Genomic DNA, 21452 nt, shown 5'->3' on the forward strand with positions numbered 1-21452 from the left:
GCTAGCTCACGACCCAGCTCACTTCTGAAGTTTGAAAACGGGCTAGACTCGTGCTTTAAAACTGCTTCCGAACTGGTTAGTTATAAATTGTCTGTTTACATAGTTAGCTAGTTAAATAGTCCCATAATTATTTGAAGAGTTGGCCTACGTTTGTCGAGCTTGTTGACTAGTTGTGAGTTTATACTAGTTACTGGTAGCAAACTATAGGACAGTAATGGGAACCATCCTACATATTAGACAGCCCAGCCATTGCTTTTCTCTTATCACCGGCGAAACGTACCTAGCTAGCTATGTGAATATTTTGTCTTCTTTTGTCACGAAGTGCATTCGTTTTGTCTCACAAGTTAGTTTAATTTAACAAAAGTCCTGTGTATGAAGAGGCACAATTAGGTAGCTAATTTAGTTATTGTAAATGTTAATTGCTGCTATATAGCTTTGTTTTTTTGTTGCGTAGTTGGTTGACGCTAGCATGTTAGCAGCCTGGCTATAGCAGTTAGCCAGCCAGGCAGATAGGTTAAATGAGGTGACGCCTTCCGCGGTATGGATTGGTGCTGGCATAGGCAGCGCGCGCGGCTATGTTGCCCAGTGACAGCAGTGTGGTAAGTTCCACCAGCAGTGGCGGACTGGGACAAGAATTCGGCCTTGGCATTTTATCCACACCAGCCTACATCACTGCCAACTCACCCCACCCCCCTGGCGGGCCACCAGCCATGCACACACACCACATACACCCTGACCCTACACACCCAACTTAGACACAGGCAGAAGTGCTGACACATAACATTGGCAGTTTACAGTACAGCGTTTTTCAACCGTTTTTGTAGAAGTGACTGGGGAGACACTGTCCTCTTTTTCTTTTTTTTAAAGAGGCTCATGTTTAAAATAAGTACAATATGTAAAATAAAAAACTGGAGCATGCACATCACAGATGGAGCTCAACCAGTGCGCAAACACCTGCCTGTTTTCCCTCCTATGAGAACGTTTCCTTTTGGCCTTCGATTGGCTCTGTGGATTTTGTTAATTTTATGAATTACTTAATTTTATTTAGTCTCTTAAATATAGATATTTTAAATGTAACAAATTGCATGTCAAACAAGCTAATTTAATTGAATCTTGGAAAATACCCGCCCTCTTGCCTCAAGCGCACACTCTCCTGACTTCTGCATGCTAGTGCCTTGTGCTGGCTATGGGCGCCGGGCAGTGAGTTTGAATACTGGTAGGCTACATTTGAGTTGGACCTGTAATGTTTGTGAAACTGTTATAGACTGAGAAGGGGGAAATTGAAGTGTTTTTAGTAAGAGGCAGATGTCAGTAGCAGAACAAACTCAAATCAAGTGAAAAACTAGCAGATTTACATCATTATTCATTTGCTATCATCAGCTGATAGCCTCTTTTTTTCTTGATGTCACTCATCTCTAGTTAGTAGCCTACTAGAAGTCACTGGCACTAGCTTCCTTATAATAAGTGATGAGTGTGTTGCAGAAAATAAATAGGCCAATGTTAAAAAAGAGGGGTGCCTTTTTTCTTTTTGCACCTGCCCACCCCCCATAGGTCTGTGCACGGCCCTACGCTAGAGATACAACTCAACACTAACTGTGCCTCTGCTCTAGCCATTTTGTTTAACTCCCTGTTGTGCTGTCTGTCTCAGCATCTTCTCTGTGTCACTCTGTGCTTCTTGTTCTCTGTCTGCCTGTCTGCTTAAGCCTTAAGTTATAAAAGCCAAGCCTACGACATAGGCTATATTGCAAATTAGTGCCTGTCATATGTTCCTCTGAATCAACACCTATTACTATTAGAGAGTTCCAGACTAACATTTTCCCCTGGAGTCACTGGTGCCACTAACTTTTACTGTTGGTGGCACCAGTCCATGATTTGGTTGGATCCAAATCATGAGTAATCATCTTATAAAGTCATTCAGGGCTCGACATACAGAGCTGGCCTGGGGAGGTTTTGGGAATTTCCTGGCCGGTCGATCATCCCTGTACACTGAGCAAACATAAAAACGCAGCAGGCAACAGTTTCAACGATTTTACTGAGTTACAGTTCAAATAAGAAAATCAGTAAATTGAAATAAATTCATTAGGCCCTAATCTATGGATTTCACATGACTGGGAATACGGATATGCATCTGTTGCTCACAGATACTTAAAAAAAAAAAAAAAAGTAGGGGCGTGGTTCAGAAAACCAGTCAGTATGTGACCACCATTTGCCTCATGCAGCACGACATATTTCCTTTGCATTGAGTTGATCAGGCTGTTGATTGTGGCCTGTGGAATGTTGTCCCACTCTGCTTCAATGGCTGTACGAAGTTGCTGGGTATTGGTGGGATCTGGAACACGCTGTCGTACACGTCGATCCAGAGCATCCCAAACATGCTCAATGGGTGGCATGTCTGGTGAGTATGCAGGCCATGGAAGAACTGGGACATTTTCAGCTTCCAGGAATTGTTTTCTGATCCTTCCGACGTGGGCCCATGCATTATCATGCTGAAACGTGAGGTGATGGCGGCGGATGAATGGCAGGATCTTGTCACGGCATCTGTGCATTCAAATTGCCATCGATAAAATGCAATTGTGTTTTTTTTATCCGTAGCTTATACCTGCCTATACCATAACCCCACCATGGGGGCACTCTGTTCACAACATTGACATCGCCCATACAACGCCATACACGCAGTCTGCCATCTGCCTGGTACAGTTGAAACCGGGATTCATCCGTGAAGAGCACACTTCTCCAGTGTGCCAGTGGCCATCAAAGGAGAGAATTTGCCCACTATAGTCTGTTACGACGCCGAACTGCAGCCCTGGTGAGGACGACAAGCACGCAGATTTTCCCTGAGACGCCTGTCAGACGGTTTCTGATAAAACTGTGGGTTTGTACAACCAAATCATTTCTGTCAGCTGACCGGGGGGCTGGTCTCAGACGATCCCGCTTGTGAAGAAGCCGGATGTGGAGGTCCTAGGCTGGCCTGGTTACACATGGTCTGCGGTTGTGAGACCGATTAGATGTGCTGCCAAATTGTCTAAAACGACATTGAAGGTGGCTTATGGTAAAGAAATTAACATTACATTCTCTGGCAACAGCTCTGATGTACATTCTTGCAGTCAGCATGCCAATTGCACGCTCCCGCAACTTGAGACATCAGTGGCATTGTGTTGTGTCCCCAGAACAAGATGCACCTGTGTAATGATCATGCTGTTGAATCAGCTTCGTGATATGCCACACCTGTCAGGTGGATGGATTATCTTGGCGATGGAGGAATATTCACTAACAGGGGATGTAAACAAATTTGTGCACAATATTTGAGAAAAATATGCTTTTTTTGCATATGGAACATTTTTGGGATCTTTTATTTCAGCTCATGAAACATCGGCCCAACACTTATTCACATGTTGAGTTTATATTTTTGTTCTGTATAATAATGACATTTTTAATCTAAGCTATATAATTGATTAATAAACAGATGGATTCCTGAAGCTGTTAGTTCGTTAAGTTGATTATTTATTGCACGCTGCACACACATATCCTATAAATAATCTGTTGTGCAGAGAGTGTGCAGCTCTCAAACAGCTGGTTGTTATGTGGAACAGCTCACTGAAGACCGGTAGGGGTAGGAAAAATGTTTCAAGTTATCTACCAGTAAATGCAAAGTCAATAATGGGTATACAAACCAGGTATTTCAAAAGTTCATAGTCTTGGTTGAATATATGCGATGCACAATTCAGTCATCATGGATTAGCATACATTGAAAATCAGACCTTTCCTCTAGGCTATTTGGTTCTTGAAAAGTCATTGAAATTATGATGGTATAAATATACTTTCTACTGCTCAAATATAATTATTCTGTGATTTCATTTCTGATCAGATTTTATGAGAGAGGTAGCCGCTTTCGTTTGTTTCCTGCCGTTTCAATTGAAGGGTGTTGTTCACCTAATACCTTTTTTGCACTGTTGGTTAGAGCTTGTAAGTAAGCATTTCACTGTAAGATTACACCTGTTGTATTCGGCACACGTGACAAATAAACGTTGATTTGAAAACTTTGATTTGTGTTGCACTAGTCTGTTGCGGTAAAACCATGTGCGGTTATTAGGAGCAAGACAACATTGAATGTTGGCATGAACTTGATTTCCATACAAAGGGAACCTGGTTTTTGGTCGCTTTCTCATTTTAAAACATGATACAGTAACTCTTCAACATCTCAAATGGTGAGACCCTCTACCACGTGGACACTTCATTATTGTGTTTGTCGGGAGCATGCTGTCTATTTAGTCAGGCAATGGCCATCATTATTCTGACATTTTAGAATGTAAAAATAAGGTGAATGCCATTGGGTAGGGCTATTATTTATTTATTTATTTATTTATTTATATATATATTTAAAAAAAAAATTAAACTGTTAAATCCACTTATTGGATGTGTCCCTAATACTGCCCAATGGTGTGTGTGTATAGATAGATAGATGGATGTTTCTGCCGAGATGCTCTTGAATTGAGCATCTTGGCAGAAACACCCCCTCCACTGCTGAAGAAAATCCTAGGGGAAACAGGAACATCCACTGGTCTTGATGTACCTTTTTGTCATGACGTTAGTTAATGATGTCAGAGAAATCTAAAAGATTATCCCTGCTAAGAGTCATTTGAGTATATAGGCTAGTCAGAGGGGAGCCGACATGTATCATACTGCCCTTTTCAGAATGACAATGCTCCTTTGATACAAGAACAACACAGAAGCTGATGTCACTCTGTGGAGTTCAATGCCCACAGCTCATTCTATTTTTCTGATAAGACTTATTACTGTATGGTAAGGTTTAGCTGGAAATGGTCAAACATGGTTTCTCGTTTGCGAGTAAACAAAGCTCTAGGGTTGTCAGGCTCAGGCTACTTTTATGCTGTATCTCTAAGGCCCGCTTTGAATTTCCGGTATCACTGACCCTTCAGTCAAAAGTAGGCACAAAACTCTTATAGCCATGGCCAGATATGGTGACATGGTAAGAGGCTAGTAGTAAGTCTACGATGTTGTATTTTGGTGTTATATTTTGCAGCCTTAATTATGTAGGCCCAATAATAGAAATGTAAGGGTTCTTGAAAGGACCCCATTTCCTTAAGCCATTGCAACATACCGTAGGCCTATACTGTTCTGTCACTCACTCCCCTTATTTCAATACAAGGTGTTGAACAAATCCGTTCTGCTGAAAGATATTTATAAAATGGGAACAATGTGGAGACATTACAGTTGGTGATAGGCTGATTTCCGACTAGTTTTTAAAGCCTCGGAGTCTCTGTGCCCAAACAAAAAAGTAATGCCTGTCATTTCCAAGTATCGTGTTCCATGCGAGAGATTTTCTCGGTTCATGGGAAAATTATGCAAAATGGTGTTAATGTGCTATTATGGTGATCAGTTACTTGTTGGTTTTGAGTGATATAATTATTGTACTATTCTTATCAGTGGTGCTCAGCAATAATCAGAAAAACACAGATGTTTCCATTTTGTCTTCAGACAAGCCCTTACTGAACATTTTGCTGCAAAATCTGGTGCTACTCGATTTTTGGTTCCAGCTCAAGGAATTAATTCATCTGCATCTTATTTGAATTTCCTGCTTGCATAATTCTGGTTAATGTGAGCTCCAGAGGGCTGCTTGGCAAGCATGCACTTGTGCCAAAAATGTGAAAGTCATGTGGTGCAAATACAAACAATGTGCTCCGACGACCCCCCCCCCCCCACCCCCCCACAAGCCCAAATTCAGCAGCTTGGTTCTTGCCCTCTATCCTCCACTGTGCCAGGCTTGCCTAATTTGGATTTTAACGTGCATAGGCTACTCCATTTTGTAATATGCAGCCCAAGCAAGGTGTAGTGTGCCTATCCTGTAAATACTTTTGGTCATGTAGTGTATGTGGACACCTGCTCGTCAGACATCTCATTCCAAAATCATGGACATTAATATGGAGTTGCCCCCCCCCTTTACTGCTGCAACAGCTTCAACTCTTCTGGGAAGGCTTTCCACTGAATGTTGAACCATTGCTGCGGGGACTTGCTTCCATTCAGCCACAAGCTTTAGTGAGGTCGGCACTGATCAAAATCAAATGTATTTATATAGCCCTTCTTACATCAGCTGATATCTCAAAGTGCTGTACAGAAACCCAGCCTAAAACCCCAAACAGCAAGCAATGCAGGTGTAGAAGCACGGTAGCTAGGAAAAACTCCCTAGAAGGGCCAAAACCTAGGAAGAAACCTAGAGAGGAACCAGGCTATGAGGGGTGGCCAGTCCTCTTCTGGCTGTGCCGGGTGGAGATTATAACAGCACATGGCCAAGATGTTCAAATGTTCATAAATGACCAGCATGGTCAAATAATAATAATCATAGTAGTTGTCGAGGGTGCAACAAGTCAGTAACACAAGAGTAAGTGTCAGTTGGCTTTTTCATAGCTGATCTTTGAGAGTATCTCTACCGCTCCTGCAGGTCTGGGACAAGGTAGCACGTCCGGTGAACAGGTCAGGGTTCCATAGCCGCAGGCAGAACAGTTGGAACTGGAGCAGCAGCACGGCCAGGTGGACTGGGGACAAATTGTCTTTGTCACATGTGCCGAATACAACAGGTGTAGGTAGACCTTACAGTGAAATGCTATCTTACAAGCCCTTAACCAACAATGCTTTAACACAAATTTTTCTTAACTTCTTAAGTAAAATAAATTAAATAAAAGTAACAACTAATTAATTAAACAGCAGCAATAAAATAACAATAGCGAGGCTATATACAGGGGGTACCGGTAGAGTCAATATGCGGGGGCACCGGTTAGTCGAGGTAATATGTACAAAAGTGACAATGCAACTCTGTAGTGATTGTTGCAACCGAGGACAGACAGTTTTTATGCGCAACACACTTGGCGGCCCCATTCTGTGAGCTTGTGTGGCCTACCACTTCGCGACTGAGCCGTTGTTGCTCCTAGACATTTCCACATCACAATAACAGCACTTACAGTTGACCGAGGTAGCTCTAGCAGGGCAGAAATTTGATGAATGGACTTTTTGGAATTAGGCATCCTATGACAGTGCCATGTTGAAAGTCACTGAGCTCTTCAGTAAGGCCATTCTACTGTCAATGTTTGTCTATGGAGATTGCATGGTGGTGTGCTCGATTTTATAGACCTGTCAGCAAGGGGTGTGACTGAAATACTTTTGTACATATAATGTACTTCATAAGACTACGGCTCCCGAGTGGCGCTGCGGTCTAAGGCACTGCCTCAGTGCTCGAAGCGTCACTACAGACACCCTGGTTCAAATCCAGGCTGTATCACAACCGGCCGTGATTGGGAGTCCCATAGGGCGCGCACAATTGGCCCAGCGTCGTCCGGGTTTGGCCGGTGTAGGCCGTCATTTTAAATAAGAATTTGTTCTTAAATGACTTGCCTAGTTAAATAAAAAGAAATTGTAGAATATAGAATAGACAACTTCTGCATGCTGCATTAGATTAATATTTAATGCTCCAGGTAATGCATTCAGTTCTCACTGAATCAAGTGTCTGTTTCTTTCCAGAGAGCTCCATGTGGGAGCTACTGTAGCCATGGAGTCTGTAGTGTAGAGCCATCTACTGCAGGTTCACAAACATCATTCATGGCATAGTTAGCCCTGTTAACAGAAAAATAATCAGCTAGTCTACTCACCCCCTTTGAATACCATAGTCCATTAATTGCCAGAACAAAAAAAATGCATATCGCGCAATGTGCTGATTTTTAAGATATGCAAAACATATGAAAATGTATTTCAGTGCATCTGCATGACCATCTACATGACCTACTTGTTTATCAATACATTGAATGGGAGTAGTTGGTAGTTCTATGTGGCAACCACTTGCTACGGTTCTCATGTGGATGCTATGCTTTTGGTGACTAAGCAGCATTTTCAGGTGGACGGATGATGTTACTCCTGTGGGTTTAAGCTCCCTTGAAAGCCACGTTGTTGTACTCTGTCATCTGTAGCGATGATCTCATCCTGAGGGGGAGCTTCTCAGTGGCTGTCTGGTTGTACTCTACATTCTGCAACCCCTTTCGTCATAAGTGCTGTATGCGGGGTGAATCATAGGCCGGGACAAAACCGGTATCGCGATATCGTTAGTATCGTGGCAAGGCAACAAAACACGAAGCAGATTTAACTTTTAGGAGAACTAATGTTGGAAACAAATCATTATCGTGTCGTCCAGAGTCAGTTGTTTATTTTCCAAGCTATAGCACACAAAGTATTTAACATTCAGCAGGTATTTAAAGGACCGAATATTGGTCTGCTTCATGTTTTAATTTTTGCCATGGAAAAAAACATTCAGATACTGGTATCATCCTGGCCCTAGGTGGATGACTCCATTTTGTTAAGACGTTATGTTTTTGTTTGTCATAGATATCCTGTAACATACAGTATGTTTGGTATATTTTCTAGAACATAGGCCTACATGTACTGTGTATTGTAATCGCTATCTTCGAACAAGCAGCAAAAACAAGATGGTTCCCTCCTTGTAGGATAATGTGGCTTGCTGCCTAGCACCATTTTACACACATTCCATCATCCCTTTAGGCTGATTGTTTGTTATAAAATGGGACTTTCTGGTCCTGGTTTTATCCCACTCTTGCATACTCTTTAAAGTATCCTAACTGTATCGACAATGAGTTTAATTCGTAACAGCGTTCATTGACAAGTCGTAATGTGATTAATTCTAATAAGTGAAGCACAATGAAACGATACATCCCAGGTGGTGTTTGTCATTCAAATAACCTTCCGAAGCTGTCTGTCTCTTTCTTTTGGAACATGTTTCCAAGGTAACAACCTTCTATTTTTCGGCAAACACAAAGCGGTGCAGTTTTCCGGGCCTTTGTGGGGCTCTGCCTCCGAGCTGCCCCCCCCCCCCCGCCGACCATTCTCCGCTGCTGACATTCTTTTCTCGTCTCAGATTCCAGAAGAGGCTACCCAGAGTGCCGCTGGACCGGAGACCAAAGGAGAGCTGGAGAGGGAAGAGAGTGGAGGTGGAACTGGAGCCAGATAGGACACCTCCACCAGGGAAGCCCCACCCTACTGCGGAAGTGCAGTGAGTACCTTTTCACCACGGGGCAACACTCAGGTGGGGGTGGGATGCACAGGGGGGAAACTGGTACCAGTCTAGTACAATTGTATTGGCTATGCTTGCTTAAATAGGCCCTCTTTAGACTTAGCAATTACAATCGGCTCTGCCTTTCATTGACATAAAATGTGCACTTTTTCAATTTTATGTGACTCGTTTCAGGAAACTAGGTGTATGTCATGCGTCACTACTTCCTAAGAGAGGCATTTAAATGTACTTTTTTTTTTAATCAAAATGCAGAAATGCCTTCTGGAGCATGTGAACTTTCATGTGCCTTAATAACAATTTGTATGCCATCTGTAAATATGAATAAAATTGTTAAATTATGAGCCTAGTTGGTTTAGCCACGGATTGGTCTGCCATGTAGCACGCTTCTGTCTATAACATGAGCTGGTCAGCATGTGTAGGTGGTCCTTTCTAACACAGCTTTTTTGAAAAATATCACGTAGTGGAACTGCAAAGTTGTTGCGCTCCACTTTCTGGAGGACTGCGTTTTGAAATCAGTGGAATGCCCGGTGGAATTAGAGTATGATAGCGAAGGAGATGGAGAAAATTCTGCCGTTTTGATTGCAAATATGCAGACGGAGTCGAAAAGAGAATACGCCGAAGGCTGTTGTATAAAACACCCGTCTCCGGATTACATCTTCAAACTCAGGGCAACCATGGCACTCGTGACAGAGGGAGAAGCGTCCATCGATGTACAGTACCAGTCAAAAGTTTGGACACTTACTCATTTTTCTTTATTTTTACTATTTTCTACATTGTAGTATAATGGTGAAGACATAAACTATGAAATGACACACGGAATCCATGTAGTAACCAAAAAAGTGTTAAACAAATGAACATGTATATATTTTGGAATTTCTTAAAGTAGCCACCCTTTGCCTTTGACAGCTATGCACACTCTTGGCATTCTCTCAACCAGCTTCATGATGTAGTCACCTGGAATGCATTTCAATTAACAGGTGTGCCAATCAGTTGTATTGTGACAAGGTATGGGTGGTATACAGAAGATAGCCCTATTTGGTGAAGACCATGTCCATATTATGGCAAGAACAGCTGAAATAAGCAAAGAGAAACGACAGTCCGTTACTGAAGGTCAGTCAATGTGGAAAATTTCAATAACTTTGAAAGTTTCTTCAAGTGCAGTGGCAAAAACCAAGCGCTATTATGAAACTTGCTGTCATGAGGACCGCCACAGGAAAGGAAGACCCAGAGTTACCTCTGCTGCAGAGGATAAGTTCAGTAGTTTACTGCACCTCAAACTGCAGCCTAAATAAATGCTTCAGAGTTCAAGTAAGACACATCTCAACATCAACTGTTCAGAGGAGACTGCGTGAATCAGGATTTCATGGTCGAATTGCTGCAAATAAAACACTAAAGGACACCAATAAGAAGAACTTGCTTGGACCAAGAAACAGGAGCAATGAACATTATACCGGTGGAAAGATTTTTGGTTCCAACCGCCGTGTCTTTGTGAGACGCAGGTGAACGGATGATCTCTGCATGTGTGGTTCCCACTGTGAAGCATGGAGGAGGTGGTGAGATGGTGGGGGTACTTTGCTGTTGACACTGTCAGTGATTTATTCAGATTTCAAGACACACTTGACAAGCATGGCTACCACAGCATTCTACAGCGATAGCCCAAACCAGATGGGATGGTGTAAATGGGATTATCATTTTGTTTTTCAACAGGACAATGACCCAACACACCTCCAGGCTGTGTAAGGGCTATTTGACCAAGAAGGAGAGTGATGGAGTGCTGCATCAGATGACCTGGCCTCCACTGTCACCCGACCTCAATCCAATTGTGATGGTTTGGGATGAGTTGGACCGCAGAGGGAAGGAAAAGCAGCCAACAAGTGCTCACCATATGTGGGAACTCCTTCAAGACTGTTGGAAAAGCATTCCAGGTGAAGCTGTTTGAGAGAATGCCAAGGGTGTGCAAAGCTGTTATCAAGGCAAAGGGTGGCTACTTTGAAGAATCTAAAATATATTTTAGATTTGTTTAACTTTTTTTGGTTACTACATGATTCCATATGTGTTATTTTATAGTTTTGATGTCTTCACTGTTATTCTAAAATGTAAAAAATAAACACTTGAATGAGTAGGTGTCCAAACTTTTTTGACTGGTACTGTATAAGGGTAAAATAACTAAAACGTGATGGTAGCTACTAGTTGTAGCGTAATGTTAGCTACCTAGCAGACATTGAACCTGGTTGGTTAGCTACCTGCAGATTCATGCAGTAATGTTATGAGTTGGGATTTTGGGTAATTGTTTAGCTAGCTAGGGGACCTCCCGGGCGGTGCAGTGGTCTAAGGTTACTACCCTGTGCCACCAGAGAATCTGGGTTCGAGCCCAGGCTCTGTCGCAGCCGGTTGCGACCGGGAGGCCCATGGGGCGGCGCACCATTTGGCCCAGCGTCGTCCAGGTTAGGGAGGGTTTGGCCGGCAGGGATATCCTTGTCTCATCACACACTAGCGACTCTTGTGGCAGGCCGGGTGCAGTGCACGCTGACCAGGTCGCCAGATGTACGGTGTTTCCTCCGACACATTGAGGCTTGGTTGGGTTGTGTTTCGGAGGACGCATGGCTCTTGACCTTCGCCTCTCCCGAGTCCGTACAGGAGTTGCAGCGATGAGACAAGACTTAACTACCACCAATTGGATACCACGAAATTGGGGAGAAAAAAAAGGGGTAAAACTTTTAACTGTTTAGCTTGCTAGCTACATGTCTCAACAAAAGACTACTATGCAAGTAACCATTTCACTACACCTGTGTCCTTTTGCATGTGACAAATCAACTTTGATTTGATGTAGTATGGGGTTTACCAGAGACGGTAATGTGAAGAACATGACCTGCACTAAAGTCAAATAGGATATGACATTATGCCGACGAGACAGTGTCAAGGTTCTAAAATTCTCAGGTAGAATGCCCTGCTTTTATTTCGTCGCACTCACAGCCGTAAGCTATTTTCTGTAATTGGCTCGCCATTAACTTGTAAATAATGATCATTTTGTGAGTTTATTCAAATGTTTTCAGCTACAGTGCCTTCGGAAAGTATTCAGACCCCTTTACTTTTTCCACATTTTGTTACGTTATAGCCTTATTCTAAAATTGATTCGTTTTTTTACTTGATCAGTCTACTCATAATACCCCAAAATGACAAAGCAAAAACAAGTTTTTCGAAATGTTTGCAAATTTATATATATATATATATATATATATCTCATTTACATAGGTATTCAGACCTTTTACTCAATATATATCCAATTTACATAGGTATTCAGACCTTTTACTCAGTATAGCCTCAAGTCTTTTTGGGTATGATGCTACAAGCTTGGCACACCTGTATTTGGGGAATTTCTCCCATTTCTTCTCTGCAGGTCCTCTCAAGCTCTGTCAGGTTGGATGGGGAGCTTTGCCGCACAGCTATTTTCAGGTCTCCAGGAATGTTTAAGTCCGTGCTATGGCTAGGACATTCATAGACTTGTCCCAAAGTCACTCCTGTGTTGTCTTGGCTGTGTGCTTAGGGTCGGTGTTCTGTTGGAAGGTGAACCTCACCCCAGTCTGAGGTCCTGAGGGCTCTGGAGCAGGTTTTCATCTGTAATTTGCTCCGTTCATCTTTCCCTCGATCCTGACTAGTCTCCCAGGCCCTGCCACTGAAAACATCCCTACAGCATGATGCTGCCACCACCATGCTTCACCGTAGTGATGGTGCCAGGTTTCCTCCAGACATGACGGTTGGCATTCAGGCCAAAGAGTTCATTTTGGGTTTCATCACACCAGAGAATCTTGTTTCTCATGGTCTGAGAGTCCTTAAGGTGCCTTTTGGCAAACTCCAAGCGAGCTGTCGTGCATTTTATTGAGGAGTTGCGGCCAGGAAGAGTCTTGGTGGTTCCAAACTTCTTCAATTTAAGAATGATGATCCACAGTGTTCTTGGGGACCTTCAAAAGCTGCAGAAATGTTTTGCTACCCTCCCCCAGATCTGTGCCTGAACATAATCCTGTCTCGGGGCTCCACGGACAATTCCAAATTTCCAGTCAGTTGAATTTACCACAGATGGACTCCAAGTTAATTTATGTATTTGCCAACATTTCTAAAAAATAGTTTATCGCTTTGTCATTATGGGGTATTGTGTATACATTGAGTGGAAAAATGTATTTAATCGATTTAAGAATAAGGCTGTAACGTGGAAAAAGTGAAGGTCTGAATACTTTCCAAATGCACTGTATATGCAACGATTCAGAAGCTTGTCGAAATGTGAAAATCTAACATTTTCCATTGAGCAAACTAAACAGAATGCTCATCAAAGTTGATTACTAGCTACTAATGCTAACTAGCATAGTTAACGTTAGCTAGCTGCTTTAATCTTCTTAGTCATGCATTGAGTAGGGCCGCCTATTTATTCTAATACATAACTATCAAACTACATTCTAACAGAGTGGGGTCAAATTGAGGTTTAGGTGGTGGGCGTGACGGGAGGAGTATGGCAATGGGCGTGGTCGGTGCGGCTGAATTTATATATCATTTTAGAGGCCCCCGTATTGGCGGTGTAGAGACATTTTAGCATTTTAAGCCAATTTCTCCTGCAATTCTACAAATGTATCCATTGAGCTGAGAGATGTTTACAGTGTTAAAGCTAATTTCCTGCAATTCTACACATATTGCCATGGACCAGAGAGAAAATGTTGCCGTTTTAAAGCTAATTTACTGCGATTCTACATATTCTGGCATGGAGCTGAGAGAATTTGGCAGTTTTTAAAGAAAATTTCCACCGACTCTATGCATTTAGCCATAGATCAAACATGATAACAATATAAACTGCCAAATTCATTGTTTTGGGAATTTTCAGTTCTCCCTGACTGTCTAGCATTTTATTTTGTAATGGTTAGTTCTCAACGATGATAGTATTTTAAAATATTTACAATACCGTTCATAAGTTTGGTGTCACTTAGAAATGTCCTTGTTTTTGAAAGAAAAGCACTTTTTTTTCATCCATTTAAAAAAAAAACATCATTGATCTGAAATACAGTGTAGACATTGTAAATGACTATTGTAGCTGGAAATTGCTTTTTAAAAATAATTTATGGAAAATCTACATGGGCGTACAGAGGCCCATTATCAGCAACCATCACTCCTGTGTTCCAATGGCACGTTGTGTTAACTAATCGAAGTTTATCATTTTAAAATGCTAATTGATCATTAGAAAACCATTTTGCAGTTGTTAGCACAGCTGAAAACTGTTGTCCTGATTTAAAAGAAGCAATAAAACTGGCCTTTAGACTTGTTGAGTATCTGGAGCATCAGCGTTTGTGGGCTCAATTACAGGCTCAAAATGGCCAGAAACATAAGACTTTCTTTTGAAACTCGTCAGTCTATTTTTGTTCTGCGAAATGATGGCTATTCCATGCGAGAAATTGCCAAGAATCTGAAGATCTCGTACAATGCTGTGTACTACTTCCTTCACAGAACAGCACAAACTGGTCTAACCAGACTAGAAAGAGGAGTGGGAGGCCAAGTACATTAGTGTCTAGTTTGAGAAACAGACGCCTCACAAGTCCTCAACTGACAGCTTCATTAAATAGTACCCGCAAAACACCAGTCTTGACGTCAACTGTGAAGAAGTGACTCCCGGATGCTGGCCTTCTAGGCAGAGTTGCAAAGAAAAAGCCATATCTCAGACTGGCCAATAAAAAGAAAAGATAGGCAAAAGAACAGACACTGGACAGAGGAAGATTGGGGGGGGGGGGGTGTTGTTATGTGGACAGACTAATCTAAGTTTGAGGTGTTTGGATCACAAAGAAGAACATTCATGAGATGCAAAAAAAATGAAAAATGCTGGAGGAGTGCTTGACGCCATCTGTCAAGCATGGTGGAGGCAATGTGATGGTCTGGGGGTGCTTTGGTGGTGGTAAAGTGGGAGATTTGTACAGGGTTAAAGGGATCTTAAAGGAAGGCTATCACCATACCCTGTGGACAGTTCTTAATTGGAGCCAATTTCCTCCTACAACAGGACAATGACCCAAAGCACAGCTCCAAGCTATGCAACAACTATGTAGGGTAGAAGCAGAGCTCGTATTCTGTCTATTGGAGTGACCAGCACAGTCACCGGATCTCAACCCTATTGAGCTGTTGTGGGAGCAGTTTGACCGTATAGTACGTAAGAAGTGCCCAACTTGTGGGAGGTGCTTCAGGAAGCATGGGGTGAAATCTCTTCAGATTACCTCAACAAATTCACAACTAGATAGCCGAAGGTCTGCAAGGCTGTAATTGCTGCAAATGGAGGATTCTTTGACGAAAGCAAAGTTTGAAGGACGCAATTATTATTTCAATAAAAAATCATTATTTATAACCTTGTCAATGTCTTGACTATTCATTTTGCAACTGATTTCAAGTGACCCAAAATGTGTGTGTCCATTGTATTTTTCTACATACATTTACACTGAAAGTGTTTTTCCATCCCGAAAAATATTTTTGGGGGACTGAGGCAGCCTGAGGAGGAGAAAAAAAAAAAAAGCCTAGGTTTCCCACCCAAAGATTTCAATAACAGAAAAATCCCTGTGATGGTTAGTCAGATGGTAGAACATGCAGCAAAGGGAATTTCAGTGTTACCTCTAGAATACTGTACACAGTAATCACTACACACATGGATGACATTTTTCACTAATTTCTTTCAAGATGAATGTGTCTCAAAGTTATCTTTTAAGGGTTCATTCAGGGTTTATTAAAGTGTAGTAGATGCTTCATTAACCTAAAATTCGACAACCTCTGCCTTTCCCATCTGATTGAAGTTCATTGTAGATGCCTCACCCTTTTCAGGTAAACAAACATACAATATACAGCATCTAGCCTATGTTTTTCCATCTACTATAAATAATGATTTTTGGTACAGACAAGTGAATATTGTGTCTGGAATTAATGGGCCGCATAACAAATTGCACTTCTCAGTATTTATTTGAATGTTGGAGCGAGACCCATCTGGGGTTTGTTTATTTGTGCAATGGCGTGTTACCAAGGGTCATGACAGTCTTTTGATCCGTCTCACACTTCACTACATTAGTTCTCCTCGACCTCTGCCATTAAAGCAGTTCACCCAAGTGATGTCTCCTACCTTGCCCCAGTGGTAATAGAATAATTCATATCTGTCAGGAAAACAGTGATTCTGGTGCAGATTTAGACTAGGTCTTTCAAAAGCTTCACATACAACCATGAAGAATGCCCAACGTTAAAAGCCATGCAAGGAACTGTCATTCTCCTTGAATCTCACCTGTGTGCTTGTCCTTGGTACATGGGAGGCTTAATTCAACTCCGATACTTTGTTTGCCTATGTTTAGCCATATTTTTGGCTGCTTTCATAATTTACTTACACCTTGCGTGGACAGTGTTAGAAACTTGATCTTGCATGTATCCTACATGCATACATTGTTGGATGAACATTATATTTTAGACAGACATCAGTCTCCATTTGTCTATAAAGACAAAGACCTGTTGTCCCCGTTTATTTTTTTTAATTAATTTTTTTCAATTTTGTGGTATCCAATTGGTAGTTAGTCTTGTCTTATCGCTGCAACTCCTGTACGGACTTGGGAGAGGCGAAGGTCGAGAGCCGTGCATCCTCCGAAACACAACCAAGCCGCGCTGCTTCTTGACACAGTGCCCACTTAACCTGTAAGCCAGCCGCACCAATGTGTCAGAGGAAACACCGTACACCTGGCGACCGTGTCAGCGTGCACTGCGCCCGGCCCGCCACAGGAGTTGCTGCGCGATGGGACAAGGACATCCCTGCCAGCCAAACCCTCCCCTAACCCAGACGACGCAGGGCCAATTGTGTGCCGCCCCATGGGTCTCCCGGTCGCGGCCAGCTGCGACAGAGCCTGGACTCGAACCCAGAATCTCTAGTTGCACTGCGATTCAGTGCTTTAGACCACTGCTCCACTCGGGAGGCCCCTTGCTACGAGTTCTGATACTGTTTTATTCCCTAGACCATGTGTCTGGCAAAATATACATATTTGCTGTCGAACAACAGCCGAAAACGCTGCCCACTCCTTCTGCCTTGTCGCCATCAGACCCCCTTCTTGTCCCCCTCTCTCTCTCTCTCCCCCCAGACATCCCCTTTAAACCCTCTGGGAAAGAAGCCATGGAGTCTGCCGCTCCACTGGCTCCAGTTCCTGCTGGACATCCCCAAATGTAGAGAAGCAGCTGGCTACCACACAGAGTGATTCAGCACACACCCCTTCCAGCGCGCTCTCTCACGCGCGCACACACACACACACACACGAGTGCCTTTCCTCTACGTAGCCCTTTTCCCAGTCTGTTTGCACTTACAAATGAATGGTTTCTTCACCACAGATTACAGCATCACACTGTAATGGGCTAATGTATTGTTTCATAACTTTTCATAAGCAAGCTCCAAATTTGAGTGGATTGACGTTTTAGCCTTTCATCCGCAGGTCAATGGTCAGCAGAAAACCGTTTACTGCGTTTTTGCCATTGTTTAGTGACCACAACCTTGCTTTACCACAATGTAAGGCTCAATTGTTTTTTTTGTCTGCAGGGGTGTAAGCAGGAAAGCATGGGGGGGGGGAAATGTTGCCGTTTTCCATATCGGAGCTTAAACAAGCAGCACAGGATGTGCAGCCAAACTATTTCCCTGCTTGGCTGGTGTTTTTGAAATAAACGTCTTTTAATGTGTGGAGTTTGCGTGGGAATTCTGAGGTTTATAGTTTTCAAGTGAATGCCTATCGAATAGCCAGTGTCTGTGGGGTCAGATTGCACTTCCAAAGGCTTCCACTAGATGTCAAGTCTTTAGAAGTTGTTTCAGGCATCTATTATGAAAGGGGAGCGAATAAGAGCACTCTAAGCAGATAGCCCAGGTGAAAGCCTTTAGTTTAGTCACGTGCGTGTCTGTGAGCGCAAGCTCCATTCCCTTTTTCCTTTCTAATGAAAACAGTATTGAATATTTATGATAAAAACACCCTAAGAATTGATTAGAAACATCGTTTGACATGTTTCTATGAACTCAAATTGAACTTTTTAGACTTTTCGTCTAGACTTTGTGCCCGCGCTTTGTGCATTTGGATTACTGGACTAAACGGTCAAACAAAAAGGAAGTATTTGGGCATAAAGATTAACTTTATTGAACAAAACAAACATTTATTGTCTAACATGGAGACCTGGGAGTGCCATCAGATGAAGATCATCAAAGGTAAGTGATTAAATTTAACGCTATTTCTGACTTTTGTGACACCTCTCCTTAGTTGGAAAATGGCTGTATGGTTTTTGTGGCTAGGCGCTGACCTAACATAATCGCATGGTGTGCTTTCACCGTAAAGCCTTTTTGAAATCGGACACAGCGGCTGGATTAACAAGAAGTGTATCTTTTAATCGTATGTATAACACTTGTATCTTATATCAATGTTTATGATGAGTATTTCTGTAATTTGATGTGACTTTCTGCATTTTCACCGGATGTTTGTTTGAGACAATGCATTTCTGAACATAACACGCCAATTTCAAATTAGGTTTTTGGACATAAAGATTAACTTTATCGAACAAAACAAACATTTATTGTCCAACATGGAGTCCTGGGAGTGCCACCAGATGAAGATCATCAAAGGTTAGTGATTACATTTAATGCTGTTTCTGACTTTTGTGACAACTCTCCTTTGGAAAATGGCTGTATGGTTTTTTTGTGGCTAGGCGCTGACCTAACAATCGCATGGTGTGCTTTCACCGTAAAGCCTTTTTGAAATCGGACACTGGTTGGATTAACGAAGTTTATCTTTAAAATGGTGTATAATACTTGTATGTTTGAGGAATTTTAATTATGAGATTTCTGTTTGAATTTGGTGCCCTGCAATTTCACTGGCTGTAGGCCAGGTGTTCCGCTAGCGGAACCTCCTTCCCAGAAAGGTTAATCAAAACGAAACAATTTCCATCAAAAGGTCTTGGAGTAGATTGAATCACTCTTATCTCCGGTTTGGCTGTTTCCATAGCAACATGCCAGTCCCATGGCCATCTGAGGAGAATTCACCCCTGTAGCCTGGATCCAAAACTGCCATCAGTTTCAGGGGCATCAATCTGAGCATAACGATTGAACATGGTAAGAGTTGTTTGGAATGAAGCCTTGCACAATGATGCTACTACAGACTTTTCCCTACCTTTTTATATAGATATCCCCCCAAAACACATTTTCTAGGGGAAATACTTATCTGGTAGCGAGTTTAAAAATTAATAAATATTAAAACTATATAAAAAGGTAGGGAAAAGTCTGTAGTAGCATCATTATTTATATATATATATATATATTACATCCCTATATAAAAGTATAGAATAGCCTACACAATTTGTGTGGTGTACATTGTATGGCTGTATTTGTTTTGTATCATTTGTTGTGTGTGTTTAGTTGTATTTATTGACTTGTAGCACATTGGTTTTGTAAGAATTTGTACACACTATATATACAAAAGTATGTGGACACCCCTTCAAATTAGTGGATTCTGCTATTTCAGCCACACCCGTTGTTGACAGGTTTGTAAAATTGAGGACACCGCCATGCAATCTCCATAGACAAACATTGTCAGTAGAATGGTCTTACTGAAGAGGAATGCCACCTTTCCAGCAAGTCAGTTTGTCAAATTTCTGCCCTGCTAGATCTGCCCAGGGTCAACTGTAAGTGCTGTTATTGTGAAGTAGAAACGTCTAGGAGCAACAACAGCTCAGCTGCGAAGTGGTAAGCCACACAAGCTCAAAGAATGGGACCGCTGAAGTGCACAGCGCTTAAAAAGTTCCTTGATTGCAACACTCACTACTGAGTTCCCAGCTGCCTCTGGAAGCAATGTCAGCACGAGCTGTTTGTCGGGAGCTTCATGAAATGGGTTTCCATAGTCGAGCACCCATGGTCAAAGCGAGGTCCATACAGAAATGGTTTGTCGATTGGTGTGTAAGAACTTAACTGGCCTGCACAGAGCCCTGACCGCAACCCCATCGAACACCTTTGGGAAGAATTGGAATGCCGACTGCGAGCCAGGCCTAATCGCCCAACATCAGTGCCTGACCTTGCTGAATGGAAGCAAGTTTCCGCAGCAATGTTCCAACATCTTTTGGAAAGCCTTCCCAGAAGTGGAGGCTGTTTTTATAGCAGAAGGGGGGGGGGGGGGACCAACTACATATTAATGCCCATGATTTTGGAATGAGATGTTCAGCGAGCTGCTGTCCACACACTTTTGGTCATGTAGTGCATGTTGTACAGTTCTACACTGAAGATATTAAACTGACCTATGTTGCCAAAGACAACAGCACAGTGCATAACTTCCCATGAGCTATTCCCCTAAAAGGTAACGGTCTAATCACTTCAATTAAGCTACACTGACTTACGAAACACCAAAGGGGGACTAATGCGATAACGTCCGTTGTCTCCATGCAGAACTGATAAGGTATTAAAGGGCGGCCTGATGAGATTTAAATTAATTCTGTGCTCATTCAAATTTGCCTGTCTCATTGATATGAGCTGCTGTTTTATTTGGGTTTCGTCTCCTCTCACTGGCAAAGCACTTCTTAACAAAACGTTTAACCAAATGGAGCAAGATTTAGCCGATGAGCTTAGATTTAACATACTTTTGAAATCAGACCCATGCAAAGTTTCCTCAGTCCACTGCACTATTTGAGGACTTTGATATTGAATGTCAGTCAGTCACCACCCTTTGATCTGGAAATGACTCTACAGGGGGAAAGAGAACATGATCCTCTCTAGAACTGCTTGTTTGGATTGCATGATGCTGAATGAACTCTGCTATCGGTGTTTGAGGACAACAAATGAAAACCTGTTTTCATTTGAGAGAACAATTGATGCCTCATTGTCTTTAGGGGGTGTAGTCTGAAATCCTACAGGAATCCTTATCCTTACTGGTGTTAATATTCCGAGGATATAATCATTGTTTTATAGTAAATAGGAAGTTCCTTTTTGTGTTAGTAATTAGCCTACAGTCTGATCACAAATACCGCTTGGTTTGGACCCTACATAACATGCTCAGTCTTGTTTTTCTCTGTCCCCTCTTACTTTCTCTCTGTTGTGATGGAGAGCTGTCTGCGGGGCAGGGCTGTGTGTATGTGACTCAGTAGAGGCTGCCTCAGGGGTTTTACCCAGTCGGCTCTGGCTGCACAGGACATTGATCATCCATGATGATTCATTTCATTTGTTCTCTCAACTGGCACCGGAGGAGTTCCCTGCACCACTTAGAAATCTTCAGCACTTTTTTTGCACTGTATAGATCCCTGAACATCTCTGGCATATGTCACTGTCAGTCTTCTTTAGAGGGAATTGCCTTGATTTTAGGCAGTCGGTGTTGCC

General features: G+C 42.4%; 1 protein-coding gene across 2 annotated transcripts in view; it reads left to right on the forward strand.

Moving 5' to 3' along the window:
- Positions 1–21452, forward strand: part of LOC115175884 (zinc fingers and homeoboxes protein 2) — a 28665-nt gene that overhangs the window by 539 nt on the left and 6674 nt on the right. The window contains exons 2-3 of one of the 2 annotated variants that reach the window (XM_029735495.1): positions 8933–9067; positions 19099–19205. The gene's annotated coding sequence lies outside the window, so the exon portion shown is untranslated. The remainder of the gene's footprint in view (positions 1–8932; positions 9068–19098; positions 19206–21452) is intronic. The other variant, XM_029735494.1, reaches the window with a different exon arrangement.

This window comes from Salmo trutta, chromosome 36 (genome assembly GCF_901001165.1).
Source record: "Salmo trutta chromosome 36, fSalTru1.1, whole genome shotgun sequence".
Classification (NCBI taxonomy): Eukaryota; Metazoa; Chordata; class Actinopteri; order Salmoniformes; family Salmonidae; genus Salmo; species Salmo trutta.